We start from the raw sequence: 15,897 nt of genomic DNA on the forward strand, positions 1-15,897 counted from the left end.
TTATTTACTATTGCTAAAATACGAAAGCAATCTAAGTGCCCATCAACAGATGAATGGATAAAGAAGATGTGATATATATATATATAATGGAATATTACTCAGCCTCAAAATTAATAAAAATTTTGCCATTTGCAAAAGTGAAGTAAGTCAGAGAAAGAAAAATGTTATCCCTGATATGTGGAATATAAGAAATAAGATGAATGTATATAACAAAACAGAAACAGACTCACAGATACAGAGAAGAAAATAGTTAACCAGTTGTGTGGGGTGACAGAGGAGTATGGGATTAAGAGATACAAACTACTTTGTATAAAATAAAAAAGCAACAAGGATATACTATATAGCACAGGAAAACAGACATTTTTGTAATAATTTTAAATAGAGTATAATCTATAAAAACATAGAACCACTTATGTTGAACACCTGAAACTAATAACTAGTATAATACTGTAAATCAACCATACTTCAATACATTTTTTAAAGAAATAAAAATCTCAAACAACCTAACAAATATTATATAATTTAAAATAATATACCACTTTAGGCGTGGCGGGGGCCAGAGTTCGCTGCACGTCGATGGAAAGTTTGGCGGTGCGGCTGCCCCGAAGTTCAGAGTGACGACACGTCCACGTGCACCTGCCCCGAGCAGCAAGGCCTCCCCGGCGTCCCTGTCGTGGGCAGAAGGGCCCGCTGCTCGTCTGTGGATCCCTCGCAGTTGGCAGGCTCCCGCAGACGCGCGGTCTAGGTCTCCGCCCCACCCTGTCGAGCCTGGGCAGCGGCCCCCAGGCCACAGGCCGCAGAAGCAGCAGCAACGCCAGTGGCTGCAGTGGCGGCGGCGGCGGGAAGGCGGGAGTGGCAGGCAAGAGTGCGCGCGCCTCGGTAGCAGACGATGTCCCCACCCACCCGGCGTCGGAACGAGAGCAGCATCAGCAGCGAACCCCTCAACAAGCGCCTGCGCCGCCCCCGCCCTCTCGCCCGCTGCTCTTCCCTTGGGGGCAGTGGCGCTGGCAGCATGATGGGCGGGGAGTCTGCTGCAAAGGCTGGTGCGGCTGCAGCCGCTGCCTCCCTGTTGGCCAGTGGGCACGACCTGGCGGCGGACAAAAGCACGAAGGTGGTGCTGTGGCCAGCCTGCTGGGCAAGGCAGAGCGAGCCGCGGAGCTGGCAGTCGAGGGACAGCTGACGCTGCGTCAGTTCGCGCAGTGCGCGGAGATGCTGAAGCGCGTGGTGCAGGCGCGCCGACCGCGGGTGAGCGAGGCGGGCGCCCGGCCTGCCCGACATGGAGGCCGTGGCGGGTGCCGAAGCCCTCAACTGGCCAGTCCGACTTCCCCTACCTGGGCGCCTTCCCCATCAGCCCAGGCCTCTTCATCATGACCTCGGCGGGCGTGTTCCTGGCTGAGCGCGCGCGGCACATGGCCGGCCTGGCCGGGTACCCCATGCCGGGAGAGCTGGCCTCCGCCATCAGCTCCGGCGGGAAGAAGCGGAAACGCTGCGGCCTGTGTGCGCCCTGCCCGCGGCGCATCGGCTGCGAGCAGTGCAGCAGTTGTAGGAACCGAAAGACTGGCTATCAGATTTGCAAATTGAGGAAATGTGAGGAACTCAAGCCTTGTGCTGCGCTGGAGGTAACTTAAACGCCTTAGAGGGAGGTATGTGGGCTCTTGCGCCTGTCTGGCAGTCCAAACCCACTCCTGCCCGGATCCCCACCTTTTCTGCCTGGGCGAGTGTCTGCGGGATGCGCAGCCCATCCCTGGGCTCTGGGGTTTTAGGGCAGGCTCCAAGACACCGTTTCACTGCCCCACAAGTCAGAGCCACATCCTCAGATAGATGCCCGTAGGTTGTTTTGAGCCTAGGCAAGCATGAAATTCCAGGCAGGGGCCTAGCATTCTCTCCAAACCCCCGGATTCTGAACCCCTCCTGGAGTTTTGGGTCAGGGATTGAGATTCCTACAGAGGTACTAAGTCTCTGACTTTCAGACATGTCCTAATGCTTCCAGTCCGTGACCCAAGATTCCGGGACTCTCCTCTGCACCATTTCAGGGGTTCTGTCCGGTGGACCCTGTGGCTTTGAGGGGTAAGCCCTTCATTTGCCCTTTCAGAGACCAACTTTTCCCCCTGAGGCCACCCAAGGATAGTGCAGCTCCAGTGCTGACTGCTTTGCCCTGAGGCCTGGAAGAACCCTAGCTCTAGGCACCTAGTTAACAAATTTGGGGTGCCTTGGGACCCTAAGATCAGTCTGGCTGCATACTTAATGGCCAGGGGTCCTGTGGACGGGCCTGGGACCAGGGGATGGCTTGAGCCTGGAGTGCAGGCAAGCCTTGGCCACTGTGGGATTGGCTTTGAGAAGGCAGAAGGGTTCCCATGCTGTTTTCTCGCCACCCTTGTAGGAGGGCCTGTCCCATACCCTCAGCCATGACACCTTGCTGTGGTGTCAGGCCTGGGTACAAAAGCAACTTTTCAGCCTGCTCACCCTGCCCTGTCCCCGCCTCTCTGCGAGCAGGCTTGATGGAGATGTACAGAATGGCTGTAAAACAATGGCACCCCAGCCGTGGCTATCCCCCACCCCAAGCCCCAGCATGCATCTGCCCTCCTGTCCGGAGAACACACTTGTGTGCTCACAAAGGCGCCTGCTCTCATCTAGTGTAGAGACAGTTACACTCACACACACACACACACACATCATGCCCAGTACCCAGTCTTATTACAGGCGCAGCTCTTAATAGACACAGCAAGCATCCTTCCTTCCCAGCACATTTCCAAACACACTAATCACTGTTGCACAGCTCAAGGCACACACCATGTATGTGTCCAGTGCACACGTATACACGTGTACACGTACTCATTTGACAGAAACGTGACCATAACTCTCAGATGCACCACAGGCACCTGGTGCTTGTGGCCTTTGGACCGGGGAAAGGAGTCTTCCTGTCTGGAAGGAGTGTTCCTGGGCACAGTGGCTCAGGAGGCCTCTGGGTGCTCCGGGCCCTCCAGTGGCCCAGCGGGTCAGGCTTCTCTGGCCTGGCCAGGATGGCAGGAACTCTATGGGGTGGCCTCTGTTACTCCATGCCCATCCCTCCATCGTGAGGCCATCCATGGGGTGAACATCTTTAACCAGGCCCAGCCAGACCCTGGCTGAACTCTCTCCTTGTTTTTGTCTCCTGTTCCTGCCAGAAGGTGATGCTTCTGATGGGAGCCGCCTTCCGGTGGTTTGAGTGACTGTGGCGGGAACCCAAAGCTGCCCTCTCTGTGCAGCGTCACTGCTCGTGTGGCCTCTGGCAAAGGATTCAAGCGAAGACAAATGGATGCACTGTCTTTAGAACCACAAATATTCTCTCGCAGATTTCATTCCTGTTTTTACATATATATAGTTGTTGTTGTCATTTTAACATCTCCACGTCCCTAGTATAAAAAGAAAAAGAAAAAATTAACTAATTTTTTGGAAGAACAACAAAAAAAGAGGTTAAGACGAATCTATAAAGTACCAAGACTTCCTGGGCAAAGAATGGACAATCAGTTTTCTTCCTGAGTCAATGTCGATGTTGTCTGTGCAGGAGATGCAGTTTTTGTGTAGAAAATGTAAATTTTCTGTAACCTTTTGAAATCTAGTTGCTAATAAGCACTACTGTAATTTAGCACAGTTTAACTCCACCCTCATTTAAACTGCCTTTGATTCTTTTTGACCATGAAATGGTGCATTGTTTGCCTGGAGGATCCACTCATGTTTACAGAGAATGTTGACGGCGCCCTGTCAACCCCTGGGTACCAATCCACTCGTGCGGCGCTGCCCCTAGGAGCTCGCAGAGTGGGAGGGAGCAGCCCACCCACCCCCTGGGGCCCAGGCCTGCCGTGCTGCATGCTCGGTCCCCAGAACGGGATCCCCCACCCCAACAGTGATGATTTTGTGTAAACGAAGGAAGGTTCTGTTCGTTTATCCGTTAAGATCTGGGGAGCCCATGTCTCGGTATTTCTGAACCTGGCTACTTCCCTTAGAGAAAATAAGGCCCTTTTTTCTGTCCTTTGCTGATGGCAACAGAAGAAAGGGCTTCTGTGCCTGGCCCGCTGCAGGTGGGGGTAGGTGCCGGGTGGGGGGCCTTGCCCATGGCCAGCTTCCCACTGCTGAACATGCTCTTTGTATTGTTTTAGGAAAGCAGGCTGTTTTGTGAATACAACGAATGCATGTTTGTGTCAAGAAAAATATATATAATATACCACTTTAAATAGCAAAACCCCACCCTCCAAAAATTAAGAAATAATTGAAAAAGAGTGTCATTTAAATAGCATTGCATCCCATGGGATAACAATAAATATACTGGTATCTGGATCAGTCTCCTGGCTGTCCACCACCTGGCCTTGAAGTCAGTGACACATATTCCAAAATTATGAATAATTGGCTTCTAGGCACGACTACAGCAGCAAAAAACTCAAAAATTCTCATTGTCTTATAGCAGCAAATATTTATTATTTGATCGTATTATATGAGGGCTTGAGTCGACTGTAGCTCTTCTGGGCAGTGCTCAACTCCACATGCCTCCTTGTTTCAAGTCTCTGGCTGAAGGACAGCCCCTGAGATCCCCTTTCCCAGGGCAGAGGGCAGAAACTGGGGGAGGCAGAACTCAAGTGCAAAAGTTCATTTAAAGTTTCTGCTTGGACGCTATTTGGATCCCATCCACTCACACCCCATTGGCCAAGCAAAGCTGGTAGGAAGTACATAGAATCTACCTGCAGGAAGGCAGAGCAAGTGCAGGGAAGGAAAAATTGAATGGGCACCAAAGGCACAACTGATGTAAATAAAACAATAAGCACCTTGTCTAGAATATAAGACACACTCCATAGCTTTAGCTCTTACTTTCATTTTATTTTGTTGAATTATCACACAACTCCTGAGAAATATCTTACTACAAGAAAATGACAATTCAGGGTAACCAAGTATCTTGTTTAAGGTTTTGTAATGGCAGCACTAAAACTTACAGCCAGGGATCCAGTCACCACAGAAAATGAATTTTCCACAGTCACACAAGGTGATTATATGGAAACTGATCACAGAATTGACAATGTCCTGTGAGAAAAATTCTAGTTCCCAACTGGAAAAGCTCCGGTAGCTTAATCAAGCTCCATTTGGTGAATTTTCTGTAGACTACTGTTCATTCCAAGTACTTAAGTCCATCCTTCAAGAATACTTTTCTCATTTTTTTCCTGTGAGTCTAGCAGAAAATTTAACAAATAGTTAATGAAGCCTTTCCGCTATGTGGAAAGCGTGGGGGAATAAATTCATCAGCTGGCACTTTGACCAGAATGTAGTTTCCTATTTCATTTTTCATATCAGGACAATTTTTTACTGATTTGTTAAGTCAACCATTATCTGCTTGATAGTAGTGTTCTCATGTTAAAATAACAAACTAACATTTTGTTTTAAAATGTTTATCATGCTTGAAAGTATGCTTAGAGTGAGTTTGTCTTCTAGGGCTTGTTCCTATCAGATCCCGATAAAATCTAGATTATGGGTAAGCAAACAAATGACACAAACATATAACGTCCCAACTTCAGGCCCTTCTACTCCAGTAGCGTTCTAACTTTGCAGGGTCTCACGAAGACTAAGTGTCATGGACTGAAATTTGTGTCTCTCCAAAATTTGTGTTGAAGCCCTAAACTTTGGTGTTTGAAAATGAGGACTTTGGGAAATAATTAGGGTTAGATGAGTTTCTGAGGTGGGAGTGCTCTCAGATGGAATTAGTGCCCTTTCAAGAAGAACCGGAGCTTTCTCTCTCTCCCAGGGTGTGCACGAGGAAGAAGTTATGTGAGCGCCCAGGGAGATGTGGCAATCCCAAGCCAGAAGAAGGCCCTCCCCAAAACCTGACCATGCTGACGCCCTGATGTCTGACTTCCAGCCTCCAGAACATGAGAAAACAAGCTCCTGTTGCCCAAGCCGCTCAGTGTATGGTATTTTGTGAGATAAATGAAAAACACCTGACACAGTGTAGGAGTTTTGTTGTTATTGCTGTTGTTTTTATGGGTTTTGTTTGTTTTTTAATGACAGCTGCTAGTTTTTTGGAGGGCAGGAGTGGGAGGAAAGATAAATGATGAATAAGTCGTAGTCACTAATCTTAAGAGTTTACAATCTGATTCTGAGCTTTCTGCGAAAAAAAAATGAAACATTGTATAAATATACCACATCTTCTTTATCCAGTCACCTGTTGATGGACATTTAGGCTGTTTCCATGTTTTGCCTATTGTAAATAGTGCTGCTATGAACATTGGAGTGCAGGTGTCATCCTGAAGTAGATTTCCTTCTGGATACAAGCCCAGGAGTGGGATTCCTGGGTCATATGGTAAGTCTATTCCTAGTCTTTTGAGGAATCTCCACACTGTTTTCCATAGTGGCTGCACCAAACTGCATTCCCACCAGCAGTGTAGGATGGTCCATAAAAATCGACAACATAATGCCATTTGCAGCAACACGGATGCTCCTGGAGAATGTCATTCTAAGTGAAGTAAGCCAGAAAGAGAAAAAAATACCATATGAGATTGCTCATATGTGGAATCTAAAAAACAAAAACAAACAAACAAACAAAAACAAAGCATAAATACAGGACAGAAATAGACTCACAGACAGAGAATACAGACTTGTGGCTACCAGGGGTGTGGAGGGTGGGAAGGGATAGACTGGGATTTCAAAATTGTAGAATAGATAAACAAGATTACACTGTATAGCACAGGGAAATATACACAAAATGTTATGATATCTCACACACAAAAAAATGTGACAACGAGTGTGTATATGTCCATGAATGACTGAAAAATTGTGGTGAACACTGGAATTTGACACAACATTGTAAAATGATTATAAATCAATAAAAAAATGTTTAAAAAAAAAAGAAAGAAATGCCCCTGCAAGATACTACCTGAAGATCCTACAAAAAAAAAAAAAATGAAACAGCTACAAACACACTTCCATATAGTGTCTTTAGATATTTTTCACAGTGATCCCCAAATTTAAGAAGCCAGCAGGATCCCCAGAACCATGTATCTTTTTTCATTCGTTTCTTAATTCATTGATTTCTATACTCATTCATTAAGTATTTATTGAGTTACTAATAGATGACAAACAGCATTAGGCACTGAAGCTGCAAACTAGGTAGGACGTGGGAGACCATTTTCTCTCTCTAGATTTTCACATTGGCATATCCATACCAGCTTTTATTAAGTGGATTAGCAAACAGTATGAGTCTCTATTATTCTTATGGAAATTGATATTCTTTGTTTAAACATCAGTAATTTAAAAAGTTAATGTAGAGTTTTACCTTCCTAATGTTTTATTGGAAAATAACATTATGAACAGATTTTGGTTTTATAAAATACACACAAATTAACCTCTCTGACTAGACTTAACAAGAATTCTCTAGACCCAGTTTAGCACTTTGATTGGACCTTATGTCATAAATATTTGAGTGGAAACTTACTCTTCACTTTCATTTCTTTCAGTAGATATTCCCCTCACCCCCAACTCCCCCAATTATTTGATCTTTCCTTGTAAAACTCACACATTTCTATAAGCCACTTCAAATCCTTTGTAGATGAAGCGTTCGCATAAAGAACAAAATTGTCTAGCATGTCGCTTGGAGAATAAAAGTGAATGTAGCTCTTTTCATGGATCATAATATTCAAGTTGTTTTTAATAGCTGGCTTAATCTCAAATGCAATTCCATAATTAATATAAACTCTCAGTGCTTCAGAACTAAGAGTATATCATGGTCTACAGAAGATATTTTGAAAAAAAATAGAAGGGTAGATGTTAACTTTTCTGAACAGTTTATCAGTTAATAAATATTTAACAAATGTCTGACATTTTTAGGTATGAATTATGCAAGTTGAGACCAATTAAATAACAATAAAAATACAATTTTTGTCATAGATAGGAAAGTGGTCAAGGCAGTTTTTTGCAGTCACACTTCAAACTGTATTTCTTGACCTCAAGGAATGTTGGGAACAAAGACTAACGTTTTTCCCCATTGAATTTCAGAGGAACCCAGATGTCTACTGTATTTTTCTCCAAGTCAAGCAAGATTCCTACTATACAACAAACTTACTTAGCATTAAAACATGGTAGATTTATTAGCCAATTAAAACTTCAGTGTTCTAATTTGAATGAAATAGACTTTTAATGCACTTCAGAGACATCAGCTTTTCAGCTATGTGGTCTTCTTGTGGGCCAACTCATTTGGGTCTTCAAAATACTTATAAAAACAGTGATCCTGTAGTATAGACAGAAGAAGCTTCAGTAATGTCTTTTAATATCTATCTGTTTATCTGGCTGGCATCTTGGAGACTAAATGAAGGCAAGAACTGGGCAAAGAAGATAATGAAAGTCTTCTCCATGGATAGACTTCAGTTTTACGTTGTGATCATCTATAAAAGAACTGGTATAAATTAGCCCAAAAAAGTTCTAAAGAGACCTCCACTCTCCTATAATAGATCACTGTAAGTTCCGAGAGAACACACAAAGGAACGGGGCTTGAGTTGGTGGTATGAATTACTGAGCAGAGCAAAGCTGTAAGAAATGCCACCTTTAGGTGACCAAACCAAAGTGTAAGTTCACTGCAGTTAAGCTGAAACAATTATTCATGAATTCAACTACAGGTTTCTAATTTTTCTGAAAAATGAGTTGAAATTATGCCTTCTGGGAAAATCCCTGGTGCGTGGGAGTGAGTTACACTTAACATTTGTTGCAAAAAAATATGGCCATTTAAAATGTCAACCCTTGGTAAAAGCCAAAGGCAAAGCACCAGAAATTAATTCAGAAAAAAAAACATTTATGAGAAGGTTAAGTTAATGTGGACTGTGTATGTGGCTTTATACACTTACTTGAAACTTGGTTAGTGCTATAGAATGAATGTTCGTGTCCCACCACAATTCATGTTCCTATCCTAATGCCCAATGCGATGGTATCAGGAGGGGGAGACTTTGGAAGGTGCTTAGATTATGAGGGTGGAGACCTCATGAATGGGATTAGTGCCCTTATAAAAGGGGCCTACAGAGCTCCCCAGACCCTCTGCCAGGTAAAGACACAGGAAGTCTGAAACCCAGAAGAGGGCCCTCACCCAACCACGGTGGCACCTTGATCTTGAACTTCAAGGCACCAGAGCTGTTAAAAATTAATGTCTCCTGTTTATAAGCCACCCTGTGGTTTTTTCATTCTGGCAGCCAGAATAGGCTAAGACAGTTAGTACCTAGGGGTCATAGCAGAATGACTGGTCTTACTGCAGCTTCTTTAGACACAAAATTGATTGCTTTATAGTCATCAGCTCAAGACTGATACCTCCAGTAAATACCCACCCTAATCATTGCTCATGATAAACTGATAGAATAACAGCAAAAACTAACACTTGCACACACTATGTGCCAAGTACTATTTCAAGGCTGTCCCATATATTAACTCAAGTAATTCTAATAGCAAACTAAGGGATTGCTGGTGTCAGTCTCTCTCTATAGAGAGGTTTGTATACTTTTCCAATGTCACACAGCTCCGACGTGGTGACGTTAAGATTCAAAGCCGGGATATCTCCCTCCACATTCTATGCCACTAACAACTGTGGTATATTTTTTCCTGAGAGAGTGAGCCGCATGATTTAGACTAGATAATTAAGCTGGACAATCTGTTAAGTAGGTTTAAACTCATTTTGTGTTTGGGGTTTGTACAGTTTTAAAACCAAAACTAATGTACAAATTTAATACAAACAAAGCAACGAAGTCAAAGAAATTCAAATTAGCAATATTAATTTAATATAAAGGATATTATTTTGCTAAACCTAAAATTAAAGTCAGCTTTAATAGTAGGATGATGCAACCCAAGTCCACTTCTATATTAGATCAGTTTCTGAATTGGCCTTTAATAATACAATGTAGAGATCAGCTATGTGCATGAGTGTGTTACAAAAATTTGGTAAATTAACTTTGTGTTTATTTTCTATATCAATTACTGTTCTTTTCAAATATAGGACAAAGCACAGGATTAACTTTAAGTAGTGCTGTTTCAGTATTTGTAGTCTGTGAATGTATATATGCTGGGTATTACATAGATAAGAAAGGGACAAGGGATTGGAATTGGGGTGCAGCCATGCAGAGGGATGGATGGCTAACATAATCAAGTTCTGTAAGAGGAAGTAGTGGTAGCTATCTGGCGAGAAACCAAGATTATTAACTGCAGTGCATAAAACAGTGCTTCATTCTTCTTAAGTCTTTGTTCTCTAATATGTATTGTTAATAATGTGCTTTAGCTTTCCTCTGTTTACATGTATGGGCTCTGCCAACTCATCCTCTCACAACATGAATAGGTTCTGACTGCCACAATGCAAGTGTAATTTTGTTTTATTTCAAATTTGACATGTCTTTACTGCCAAGAATGGGTGAGGACAAATTCTCTCACTACTTATTTCTATTTGAACTCCTTTTAAAATCTCATTTATACAGAACATGGTGATGTCAGTTAGTCTTAACATGGACAGCCACATTTGTATAAGTTAATGCAAATAAATTTTGTGGCAGTGTTAGGTTATAAACTGATTCTAATATGCTTATTATATATATTTATTTATTTAATTTTAGAGTAAAAAATAAAATGTACAAATTCTCATTGAATACTCTTAGACCCACTAGAATATTTTCAGTTTGAAAAATAAGTTATGGTGAGAAACATATGGAACAACACACTAGGACTGTTGTGGGAGAGGCGAAAAATCGAAAACAAAACCGACTAACCGGAGAATGCTCATTTATTAGAGGAGAGATGAGTAAAGACAGACTGACAGTTTTGAGGAGAAAAAAAAAAAAACAAACAAGACTTGTCTCTGACCACACATTTCTAAATGATTGCTTTATTTTTCTAAACAAAATCTTGAACGGATTGTTATTTACACAAGCATTGGAAGATGGAAATTTTCCTCAAGAACAAATAGTTTTTCTTTGCCCTTTAGGAAATAACTCACCTAGCCCTTGACTTAAGCAGGTCATAGGTGGTTCCAGGCTAGATAACTGAAGAGGTATGGGAAGCATGAGGCCATGGGGAAGTCGCATCCCACCTTAGTTCTCTGCGTCAGCCTCCCTACTTTGTGAGTAGTGGTTGGGTGACCACTGCTGATGCCGTTAGCAGATCGAGACAGGCATCAACCAGAGACGTGTGCTTCTTTGCTCTGAAAGCAGATTAGGAGGGTTGAAGGGCTTTGGCTTCAACATGAGAAGATTAAAAACAAATATTCTGAATATTAGGGACTGATTTTGTCACTTTAAGTCTCGTTAGTTGGAATCACATGTTTTACAGAGTCTACAAATGAACAGCGAACCATCTATGTGAGCTGAAAGAGCTGACACTCATTCCAGATGTCTCCTTTGCAATCATAGGTGGCTTTGTGGGGAAATTTGGACACTTGAATTACAACTGTAAGAACAGATTTTTTAAAGAACAGAGTATTAAAGGTCACTGAACTTTACACATTTCTGAAGATAGCGTTTTACCTTGGCTTTTATACTGACACCAAGAACTCAGGGTAGTGACTGTGGTCGGCCTGGAACAGGGTCTCAGAAGTCCTTAAGGAACATTTTTCATATCCTCAACAAAATACTGTATTTTCTATAAACCATGGTACCTCCCATTCAAATCTGAAGCAATGGCTTGTCAACAAAATCTCAGAAATCTGTGAGTATGCATGCAAAAGCAAAGAAGGGGAGGACTCAGTGTTCCCCTTTGTGAGTGAGAAATAATAAGCATTTACGAAATGACTGTGTAAGAGCAATTCACCATTCGGGAAATGTGGACTGAAATTACTTAGCCAAGCCCTAGCATTAGAGCTAAATGTGATACCCCTGTGGCTTCATCCACCCCTAAATATATCTAATACAGCCCAACGTGGTCAAGTATTTACTTATTGCTGCTTCTTCCGTTAATGAATTTAAAATGACTTGCAACCCCAGTACCTTTTGGTTCTGACACATGGCTCTAATGGGAATTCACGCAGCTTAATCACTATTCACCTTGCTGAAAAATACGGCGCCATAAAGCCCAGTGGTGAAACCAGCCTCGTGTGTTCTGACTGCTGTTCCTCAGGGTAATTAGTGGTGGTTCCAGTTGTTGCACTAGACGGCCCCATTATATTTCTATGTGCAAGAGGAAGAGGTCTCTTCACAGTAATAGTATGCTTGTGGGGAACAAGTTCTCTGAATGACTTAAGATTTACTTCTCAGTCTTTCAAAATGGGTTAAGATGAGTATTTTCCAAGTAAAGTGGCCTGGGAAGATTTTATTGCTTTGGTCAGTTCAAATTAAGAATATAAATTATTGAGCCTATACTTTAAGGTTCTCTTGCTTGAAATAGTTGACAGATTGAGAGCTGAAAATGTCACTTCTTGGCAATGAACCAGCGCTGCAAAATTACATTAGATGAAACATAGATTTTCTATAGGGTTATATAACTTTAAAATTTAGCATAATTGTTGATTTATCTACAATATAAGAGGTAAAACATTAAAAAATCCCTTTCTGCTTTTTTTTTGCTTTATATTGGGATAATGAATAAAATCTATTAATACTAATGGCTTTCTGATTTTTAAATATTCCATTACAGAAACAGATGTACAGATACAAAGATATAATCAGACAGAACCCAGAACATCATTTAATGTTGCCAAGAAGATGTACACTTCTCTGAAAAAAGTGTGTTCCTGAAACATATACCTATAAAACAAATTATTTTGAGTTATTCAGGTGTGTTTTGAAAGCTGGAGTTTTTGAAAAAATAAAGAGGTAAGTCTGTCTAGGCTAAAAGGGGGAAACAAAATCAGGTGGTAAATGAGCAAACTGGTATAATCACAATTCAGATTGGTTAATGTGCTTTGGAGTCAGACCTGTCTGGTTTGCATATCAGCTGTGCAGCTTTGGAGAACTTAACATCTCAATATCTTCATCTTTAAAATTAAATAATACTTTATAAGTCTTTATAAAGATTAAATAAATCTTACAAAGAAAGTCGCTCAGAGTTTTAGATAGAGTGTATTTTTAATAATTGGTACTCATTAGATTTACTCAGTTGAAATTAATTTTAAAAATACTTATTTAGGTCTATTGCGTGCCAGACACTCTGTGCTAAGTATTTAGGGATACACTGGTGAGCAAAAGCAAGTGTAGTCTGTATTAAAAACAAAAAGCAAGCACAGTGCTAAATAACCCTCTTCGAAATTCTCAGTCTGTTGGAGATCATAGTAAATCAAATGATCCCACAAATAAATTTAAAATAACTATGACATGACACTGTCAAAGCATATAATAGGGAAGATGAATTAGTTAAAGAACAGGGATGATTCCTTTGAGAAAATGATGATTCAACTGAAATATGAAGGGAAAAGTGGAAGAAAATAGGCAAAGAGAGAAGAGAAGGATTTTCCGTGCAGTATTTATGAAGCCCTGTAGGATGACACACTGCTCTTCAGAGAAACTGTAAAAAAGCCATGATTCTAGAGCCACTATGTGTGAGGGAGGAAGAAGTCAAGGGAAGCTGCTCTAGGAAGGGCTGTTTCCATCCCCAGGGGTCTTGGAGAGTTTTAAACAGACAGTAACATGAACAAAGCTGCACTTAAAAAGATGCCACTGGCTGCAGTGAAAAAATGGATTCAGGAGGAGCAAGAGCGAATGTGTATAAGGCCCACTGGGAAGCCATCTTAGTAGTTTAGGTGGCAGTGGAAATGGAGAGAAGTAGATGAATTTGAGAAAGATCTATGAGGTAAAACTTACATGGTTTGAAGTTAAATTCGATATGGGCTTTATTGCTAAGGACCTGTAATACTACAAACCATCCCTTGTCCGTTCACTCTCCTTCCTTTCTAGATGTCTATTTCATGACTTCTCCTTTATTGTCAACTGCCTACATCTGTCTCCCCCATCCTCACTCTCAGCTGATGACCTTTTTTCTGAGTCACTGAGAAATGGAAGCAATCAGAGGACAAGTCCAAACTCCCCAAACTGCACACACGTACTCACCTACCAGCATCTGCACTCACATCTTCCGTCCTCCCACTTTTAGCCTGGTTGTGTTCTCCAAGCTCTGTCTCAAGCTAGTCTGTCCACATGTTCACCTCATCCCGTCTACTCTCAACTTCTTCAGTAATTCTCCTCTTCCTGTGCTCTCTCTCTCTCCTGGATCATTCTCATTAGTGTGCTAAGATGCCCTTTTATCTCTTCTTTTTTGAAAAAACTCTTGACTTCATTTTTTCCCCATAGCTAATGCTCCATTGATTTCCGGAAACGGGGAGGGTGAGCTTGGTTTTAAACAAAATTTCTCAAGAGTTATTGGTATTTTTTTCCTCTATTTCCCCTATTAGTCTCTCTTTAAACCAACTCCAACAGACCTGCACCATTCTGCCAAAACTATAAGAAATCATAACCAATAAAGTTTAGTCATGCACATTTATGTATGGTGGTCTCAGGAAACACAGGAAAAGACAGAAGAAATGGTAACCCTTAGTCACACTACATCATCATGTTAACTAATCATCACAAGCTAGCAATCTAAACGTTTCATGTAAATTCACATCGATTGACCTTCCAGCTGAAATACTAGGGGGGATGTTATAGACAAACATTAATGTGAACATTTACAGCCAGTTGTGTTGACTTATTTCAGCCTTTCTACAATTCACAGCTATCTCAAAATTTAACTATTAATTTTTCAACTATATTGCATTTATAGTTATTTTGTGAAAAAGATCATATATGCTTTTGTCTTTATAGGATCGTTGCAAATATCCATGTTAAAAAAAATGCCATTACTGACCACAAGAGCAGCAGAATTTAGAATATATCCAAGCAGAGGGAGAGAAAGGGAATGAGAGAAACATTAGAACTGATTTCCTGAAATAATTTGTCCTAATCAGAATGTATTTCATAGTGAAACAGACGAAGGCAGGAAACAGTACGATACCAGAAGTGGAAGGAATAAAGATTTCTTACAACTGGATAGGTTTTGAGATCAGAGTTACAAATGTCACAAAAGTAAATGGTCTGAAAGAATGTACTTTTTCTGGGAAAATAATGAATTTAATAAAATAAACTGTTAAGACATCTTATGTCTCTGCCATTATAGACTTCCTCAGCATTTCTATTTAAATTCTACATTAGGCATTCCAATTCTCATTTATACATCTGGCATAAATCAAAACTCATGAATTTGTTAAAGGATTTTTGGTTGGTGTTGCTATTCAAGCAAATGAGTTGATTCATAATATTTTACAACTTGCTTCTGGTGGATTTAAATATTGTTATTTTGGTGTTGAATAGTAATAAGGATCTCAGAATGATGAAGCTGAGGATGTTTATATATCATTCCAAAAATACTGCAATATAGCAACGCAGCTAGGCTTAAAGAGAGGTACCAAAATATGTGCCAGAGGATGTTCTGTTGACCAAACTTAGCAAATTTTCATCTCAACTCTTACCATTAACGCTCTCAATAGCTTCCAGTTTACAAAAAAGTAGTGACGGTAAGGTATATATTTAAGATAATTCAACATTTGGCTTTCTTCTATGCTCAGATTGAATGATCACTTATAAAATACTAAGAATAATAATAAAAAAATCTTGAAAAAAATATAAACTTTTCACTGCTCACAGGACAAAGTCCAGTAACTTAGTTTTAAAAGATACACATCATGGCTATTATGTGCACAATATCCTGTAGCTGTAAGTTCAGGGCTGTGTTGTCCAATATGGAAGCCCTAATGGTACATGACTGTTGTGCACTTGAAATATGAATAACCCAAACTGAGATGTGCTGTAAGTAAAAAATACTCACCAATTTGGAAGGTTTGTCATTTGAAAAAAGAAAGTAAAGTATCTCATTAAAGACTTCTAGAACCTTCCCCAGAAT

At 41.1% G+C, this 15,897-nt stretch overlaps 1 pseudogene; it reads left to right on the forward strand.

Annotated features, from left to right (window-relative positions):
- The first annotated feature begins 576 nt into the window (after positions 1-576).
- LOC102531489 (CXXC-type zinc finger protein 5-like) lies at positions 577-5,968 on the forward strand (annotated as a pseudogene).
- Positions 5,969-15,897: the final 9,929 nt, after the last annotated feature.

Source organism: Vicugna pacos, chromosome 2 (genome assembly GCF_048564905.1).
Source record: "Vicugna pacos chromosome 2, VicPac4, whole genome shotgun sequence".
Classification (NCBI taxonomy): domain Eukaryota; kingdom Metazoa; phylum Chordata; class Mammalia; order Artiodactyla; family Camelidae; genus Vicugna; species Vicugna pacos.